This window comes from Phragmites australis, chromosome 8 (genome assembly GCF_958298935.1).
Source record: "Phragmites australis chromosome 8, lpPhrAust1.1, whole genome shotgun sequence".
NCBI classification, from domain to species: Eukaryota; Viridiplantae; Streptophyta; class Magnoliopsida; order Poales; family Poaceae; genus Phragmites; species Phragmites australis.
Genome location: NC_084928.1, coordinates 32,048,613 through 32,057,152, shown reverse-complemented (window position 1 = coordinate 32,057,152; position 8,540 = coordinate 32,048,613).

Here is an 8,540-nt window from a genome sequence, read left to right as displayed (position 1 = left end):
TTAAGATATTTCTTCCCCTATTGTCAAGATTATCCCATGTTCTAGGATCATAGATAGCTAAAAGAGAATCTTTTTGTTCGTCAGCTTTTGAATTTTCAGTATCAGATGAAGGCGGTAATTTTCCCCCTGTAGCATCCTCATTGACATCAACTTCTGCATTTAAATAATGATTAGGTTCCTACCCTTGATCTTCTGTACTACAATCATCTATCTCTTCAGGATTATTACCGGGAACAACATTACTTGAAACTGAAAAGAACTTATGCATAACACCCTTTGGAGATTCAATAAACTCATCTTCTCGTTTTCTTTTTTTCCTTTTCTCAGCACCCGACAAATGTTTCTTAGGCAACATTCTAACACCTGAAATTAGAAAGGAAAATAAGCAACAAGAACCCTAACGGCCTAACCAATGGGCAATGGATCATCTATGAGTTGAGAAACAACTTAATTTGCAAACTAAATAGATATCAATCAATAGTATTTTCTGAGCTTATAGTATAGTTATACTGACCGAGTAACCGTACAAATTAAGTCAGTGAATTGCAATTTGCACAACCAAACCAGTCCGTCCAGGCAAACAAAATAGGCAAATAGGCAAAAGGCGATCTCACCAGGCGTATAGGCGACGGCCGACGGCCGACGAGTGACTGGCTGACTGCGGCTACGGCCTATTGTCTCATGTCTGCGGCACGGCACTAGGCGAGGCGATCAGCGGCACGGTGCGACTTGCGAGGCGAAGCGGTGAAGGTGATCTACGATTCTGCGGTCAAGCCTGTTTGCGGTGTGCGGTCGAGCGTCGAGTTGACATCTCGATGAGTCTGACTGCGGAGACGTCACATCGACACAGACACAGGGCAGTAGCCAGTAGTGGCCAGCTGGCCGCACGGGACACGACCCACGGGAGACGGGAGAGTGGAGACCAAGGCAAGGCACCGAGCGTCGAGCACGAGCAGGCATGCCACGTCTGCATAGTCGTGTACTACCGTGACCTCCTTGGCTACTGCCTACTACGTTGAATATTTGGGCTGCCCCTCCCCCCCCCCCCCCCTGCTTAAGCCCTAGGCGGTCGCACCCCCCGCCCTGGCCCAGAGCCGGCCCTATCTGTCTGGCACTGATGGTTCTGCGACATTGAACAAGCAAAAACTTCAGCTGGAAACAGAACAGAAGCTTGATCGTTTCCTCGCGAAAGTGACAATCATCGATACTCGCTTAATCGATCAATCTTGTTGTTAAGATGTCATAAATACATGTGACGACGGTCAAAAATCACAAACCGAGCATGCCCATGACCACCCAACAAGCGTACATGCCATGTGACTGTGTGAGAACACACGGCCATCCATGGATGGAATGGAACATATAGTGGCACATCCAGGGCACTAAGTGGGAGCACTTACTCCTCTTCTCATCTTCTCTTTCTTCCGTACTCAAAAATTAAAAGGGAGGGGGCTTGGAGGTTCCAGGTGCCCCTAGAGGGGTAAGGGGCTTGATCCCCTGAACACATGGGACATTAGAGATGGTAATTCTACACGGGTAGTGCGCCTGATGGGCGCGGGCGTGAGTTTAAATTTATATCCACGGGTACAACAGGTTGGGTACCCACAAAGTAGTGGGTTAAGCACGAGTTTTATAATCTTTCGACGGGTATACCCGTTAAGCACTGTTGGCCCAAAACTCTCCAGTCCAGCCCATGGATTTAACCCTAGCTTTGCTTTCCTTCAGCCCAGCCCATGAGTACTCATCCTCTTCCCCTAGCCGAGTTGGACGTTGTAGCCATGCCGCCTCTCATTTTCTCCTCCCATGGTACAACTACAAAGAAGGTCTCAAATGCGTTGCCCAAGGCACGACCATGACTAGATCGATCGTCTCCACTACTGAGGAGGTTGAGGCCGAGGCCACCCGCCATCGCCGTCTTTGCCATCGAGGAGGCCATGGCCACCGCTGCCATCTCCACCACCGAGGAGGTTGTGGTCACCACCGTCATCATGAACTCATAATGGAGGTCATGGCCACCACCACTATCGCCATGGCTAGATCTGCGACTCACCTTGCCACCATGACTTAAGAACCACCGCCCATGGCTAGATCCGTGCCTCTCTTACAACGCCACCCTCCTCAAGTTGAGCACTGCCTCTCCCTAGGGTCTCAACTATGGCAACAACAAATCCATGAAGGTACGATCCATATAATGGACTGATCTGGTCCGGTGCAGCACCACTGGATCTAGGCATTATCGTGTACCTCTTGTTTTACCACAAGGCCAGACATGGTTGAAGACTTAGGGCATGTTTGGTTGGGCTGAGGCTTTTTCAAAAGCTGCTTCTGGCTGATGGCCCTGAGAAGCTACTTCTAGCCGATGGCTTTGGAGAAACTAATAGGCTGTTTGATTACCCTGTCCGGCTGATGACTTTTGAGCTGAATCAAATGTGCAATGTCTGTAATGCCCCTCGCTGTATGGAGTGAATGTATTTATTTCTGTAAACTGTTTTAGTGAATATTATTAATATTTGTGGAGAATACTAATATATAAGGTGTATATAATTGTTTTCATTTTCAAATAGTAATTTTTTCTAGTTTTTTTTAGCATCGATAATAATTTTTTTCCAAACTGTGGACATGTGGCATACTATTTGGTAGTCACAAGTGAGATTAATTTAGGTAAGTTGTAAAAATCCATAGCCGTGGACCATGAGAAAACTCTAGCATTTCCAATTCTCGCAAATTTATTCCCTTAGCCTCAGAAAGATAATATGTACCTAACCAATGCTGATGTGGCAACATGTGTGCAATTCCCTAGTTATTATCAACATATAACATGGATTCAAATTAAAATATGAATACATGAAACCAATAATAGGACACATGAGGAGAGTCACACACACACACACACACACACACACACACACACACACACACACACACACACACACACACACACACACACACACACACACACACACACACACACACACACACACACACACACACACACACACACACACACACACACACACACACATGTACACACACATGATTTTCTAATTCAGCAATATTGCCAAAGTACAAATAAGCATGAATGCATAACTTGATCAGATTTACAAATGACAATGCAGCTCAACTGTTTTAGAAGATATAATAGAGATACTTCACTAGATAATTTAGAAAAACTAATCTGATTTGATCAAAGGCTATCAAGAATCCATGTCATGACATATATTGTTTCAACTAGAAGCGAGTACACTTGTTTCAGTGTTACAACCAAGATTGCTGATCAAACAACATTGACAATCACCAAATCATTCACATTCATCATCAGGTCCTAGAAAACCTTCCAGAGAATCAGCAAGACATGAGGATATTGTCTGTTTGGGACTTTTTGTTTCGGCCGAAAGCATGAACCTAAGTTACCAAAAAAAAAAACATGACTTAATCTACAAAACTCAGAAGCAGACTATGAAGAACTCTATGGTTTGTGCTGCTCCATTCAGTTTGGCATGTGCTGACCCATGTTAATAGAAAATGATCATGATATGAATCACCAAATACCTTCAATGCGAAGAAGTGTGTCAAAGCACTGGTGAAGACAAGAAACTTCCAGATAAGTTTTCAATCTATTTAAGCATAATTACAAGTATATAGATCAAAAGGGCATGTGCTTTACTTTTAATTTTACTATAGAAAATGCCTTTACTCTTCTATCCTTAACATTGCTACTATGCAGGATATAGTTAAAACATGAACTATATTGATTGATGTATACAGTAGCCGGTTTATTTTGCATATATGAACAAGCAAAGTATACTGGTCCCTATGAAGATTGAAAGGAAGGATACTTTTCTTGATACACCTAAATCATATACAAAGAAAAAAAAACAGAAAATTGATAGCCAACCAGTTGTTTCATGGTATATTATCACTGCGAGAGCTAAATTGAAAATCAATCCAAAACTTGAACACACATTGACCTTATATACTAGGCATATCACAGTATATTAGAATGGTATGCGTGCACAAGCAATGGCATGACATAGCATCAGATTATGCAATGTATGGGCTCATTGCAATAATTTGGCTATAATTGTTGAGTCATAGGACTGCGGCTATAATTTGGCTATGTGGAAAAAAGATGCTAATTTGAATAGGAATAGCATTCACATTAGCTAGACTGTAAAGATATTAGTTAGACATAGTTCATACAACCGCTGAGGCAAACATACACAAATCAAACATGCTACTCTAGAGCCTGCGCGACACCAAAGGGAAAAGTTAGCTGATGATGCAGTCTAGATCTATGCAGTTTAGCCTTAGGGAGGCTATAGAAGAACCTCTCAGACATCTCGTGCTTTAGCTGGCGTCAACGGGCAGCAGGCGGCGTGTGGCTGGCGGCATCCAACGGAGTAGGCGGCGGGCGGTGTTGACTGGAGACTGCGGCGAGCAGCGTCGACCGGAGGAGGTGGCATAGACCGGAGGGGGTGAATTCGACCGAAGAGGGCGGAGTCAACTAAAGGAGGCAGCACCGACACCCGGTGGCGAAATGCTGGTGGCGGCGGGGAAACCCTAGTCGCGAAAGCGCAGCGAGGTGTTCCTCGTCGCGAGAGCGCAGAGTCTATCACGAGTGGCACTGGTTGCTACTGTTTTTATCTAATGGCAATTGCAGGTAATTTACATGAACTTGAGGCCAACTCTGGTAAATGCAACCCGCAGAAGCCACAAAAGCCTACCTAGGCTTGCTTCTCGGTTGCAGTTCAATTTTGGCATTTTAGACACCCTAGCTTTTAAGAAGCAACTTTCAAAAGCCACCCGTTTGGTTGGGCTTCCAACTTTTGGGGGCAAGAAGCCGGACAGAAGCCCAACCAAACAGGATCTTATTCTTTTGTGCTTGTTGAGTTTGGTTGGAAAGTTTCTTCGATTTAGATCTCTTCGATATGTTTGAAATGGTCTTGATAGATCACATTGTATGCGGTATATTTATTTTTTCCACTCAATTCGTGCAACTAATTTATTGATGTATTGATGTGGCTAGTATTTGTTTTGTTTACTGCTAGAAAAACCCGCAGGCGACCCGACGGGTTTCAGCTACCCGACGAGCACATGCATGGGTAAAAAATTTCGTCCATTAGCATTTGTGGATGCGGGTTGGGTAAGACAATCCGAGTAGCAAGTCGGGTACGGATCTACTTCGTTTGTACCTGATCCGACCCATTGCCATCCCTATAGGGCATGTACATATATATATCTTGTAGGTGCCACGACAAGCTAGCAGAGCCAATGTTACCTGGATACCTATGTTTAATATTTTTTAATCGAATCGGACATCTCGAATCTGAGTTAGATTCCAACATCTGTGTAAGATTTTGAGTTATATTTCACATGTCTAAATTTTCTTTGCCGAATCAAACACCTAAATCCTAATGGATTTCTGATCGTGTCAGGTAACCCTGTGCAGAGGTTCCCACTTCACTGATCATCTAAAGGGACACGAGAACTGCTAGCCGGCCCTAGCAGAGCTGCATGGACGCATTGGGAGTTTTGCATGGATGCATGCATCCATATTTGATCTCGGCCTCGTCCTCCAGCAGCTGCAACTTCCTCTTATCCTCCTTTCACATCACACGGGTGCAGTGGGTCCTGTTTCTGTTTTCACGTACGGTAATATGATAACAGTGCATGCATGTCTCTCGCTCATGTGTTGTCCCAATTCGCGCGTCGTTTTCTTGTACGTACGTATACATATACTCACTAAGTACACACGCATTTGTTTATTTGATTCTTTTGAGAAACGGTTGTTACATGATATAGGCCACACTGCCACAGTGCCTATGATGCTGAGTTGCAGACAGCTCCATTACAACATCATCATACGTAGCATGCATGCAGCATCTTGCATGGGTCTGTTCAATAATACATGTCTGTCTGGCACTGATGTTTCCGCGACGTTGAACAAGCAACAAACTTCAGCTGGAAATAGAATAGAAGCTTGATCGTTTCCTCGCGAAAGCGACAGTCACCGATACTTGCTTAATTGATCGATCTTGTTGTTAAGATGGCGTAGATACATGTGACGACGGATCACAAACCGAGCATGCCCATGAGGACTCAACAAGCGTACACGCCACACACATATATACACAACTCTTGTTATTGTTATGCCACCCCTTGTTATAATTAAAAATAGTAGAATTAAAAATTTTAAGATGAGGAGTTACAATCAGATATAAATAAAAGAATAAGTTGCAATTGTGTTATGGATGAACATAACTCCTAACAAATTTCTTGTCTAATAATGTACAACCTATAAAACATGATTATAATCGTAGTACAATCTAAAACATAATTATAATCGTAGTACAATATATATATATATATATATATATATATATATATATATATATATATAGTAACTCGTTAGCTTCTCGTATTACAATTATGTAATTTTGGACGAGCGTTATAACTGTTCTACCTAACATATTGTAATTGACAATTTTTTGAGTTATAATTAGGAGGTGGTGCAACAATAACTAGAGTTGAGCCTATGCGCAGAATAGACTCGTCACTTATATATACACTGTATGTTTATATTGCGCCTATGCGCAACGTACCTATAGCATGCGAACAGGCTGTGCGCGCCCGACCGAGCAACCAACCAAGCTCTGACGCGCGCGCCAGCCCCATTGACCCAACACGCTCCCACCTACCCCACATGCCCACTAGATGACAAAGCGTGTTCCCACCTCGTGAGCAAGGATTGCAACCAGTTGCAACTACGTGCATAGAGATATTACAACTAAAAGCACATAGTGATTGTAACTATCTGTTGCAACTATAGGCATAGAGTAGTTACAACTATATGTATAGTGAGATTGCAACTTATCAGTCCCGACTAACTAATTGTAGTTAATTATGACCATGTTGCAATCAGCAATGTTATAACTATATTATTCACTATGTTGTAATTAGTCCACACTCGACTACCATGTTACAACTATATTATTTACAATGTCGTAACTAGAGTATCTACTGTGTTGTACCTAGTACTCACTCGATAATGCATTGTCGTAACTAGAGTGTCTAATATATTGTAACTATATTGTCATAACTAGAGTGTCTATCATGTTGTAGCTATGTTGTTCAACATATTGTAATTCGACTATGTTTGAATCAAAACTACAACCAAGTTGTGACTGCAGTATAGCACAAAACGCAATTGGATGTCTACCATGTTGTAATTATATAACAATCCTAATAATTCATCAAAATATAGCCTTCATAGATCTTATTTTGTTAAGCGTATTTTTTCCAACAATATACTTCAAACAGATCCAAAATTGGATCTATGGTTATAGAGATATCGCATTTTAACAATTCAAATCAACAAAAGAATCTCCGCATGCATGCTTTGGTGGGTGGGTTGGATGTGTACGTGGTATCAGCGGATTAACTCTCTTGGTTTGTTGACTCACGGAAGGCTCAGGTGGGGCGCGCGCGGGAAGAAGTTGGCTTGGTCGGCCGCAGTGCGCAGCGCAGGTCTACTATGCGTCTATGCACAGAATAGACCTATCGCATACTGTGTATAGATATTACGTGTCTAGTTTCAACTCTAGTTACTGTTGTGCTAACCCAATTATAATAAAAAAATAGTAGTTACAATTCGCGAGAGAAGGAGTTACAACCAAACGTAAATAAAAAAAATTAAGTTGCAATTGTGTTATAGATGAACATAACTCCTAAAAAAATTCCTTATCTAATGATATACAACCTAATGAACATGATTGTAATCATAGTACAATATAAACGTAACTTTGGTCCTTATATGTATATATTAATTGTAACTGATTGTAACTCGTTAGATTTCAGTATTGCAATTATGTATTTCTGGACGCGCGATTGTAACTAGTCTACTTAGCGGATTGTAACTGACAGTTTTTTGAGTTGTAACTGGAGGTGGCGCAACAGTAACTAGAGTTGAGCCTAGACACAGAATAGACTCACCGTATATACACACACTGTATATCTACTATGTGCATAGGTGCAATATAGTTCACCTCTGCGCACACCCTTAGTTACAATCTCAAAAACAGTATAGTTATGATCCATAAGATAAATCAGTTACTACAAATATATATAGTCTTAACTCGATACCTTCGCTAGTCGTAATTATGTACTTTTTGTCATATGATCGTAACTGTTCATCTCTGCACACATCTCCAGTTACGATCCTAAAAATAGTATAGTTGTGATCTATAAGATATGTTAGTTACTACAAATATATATAGTCATAATTTGGTATCTAATATAGTCGTAATTATATATTTTTTATCATGTGATCGTAACTTAACTATCTGTACTATCATAACTGATTATTTTTTTGTCATAACTTAAAAGTAACGTAAAAATAACTATAATTATATATAAAATAGACCCATCGTATATATATATAATTTAGAGGTGACGTAAAGATGATCGCAAGTGCAATGCGAATCTACATGGGGGCGGAAGGGGCTCCAGTCCTCACTATCCGGGTACACCAGGAAGCTCTC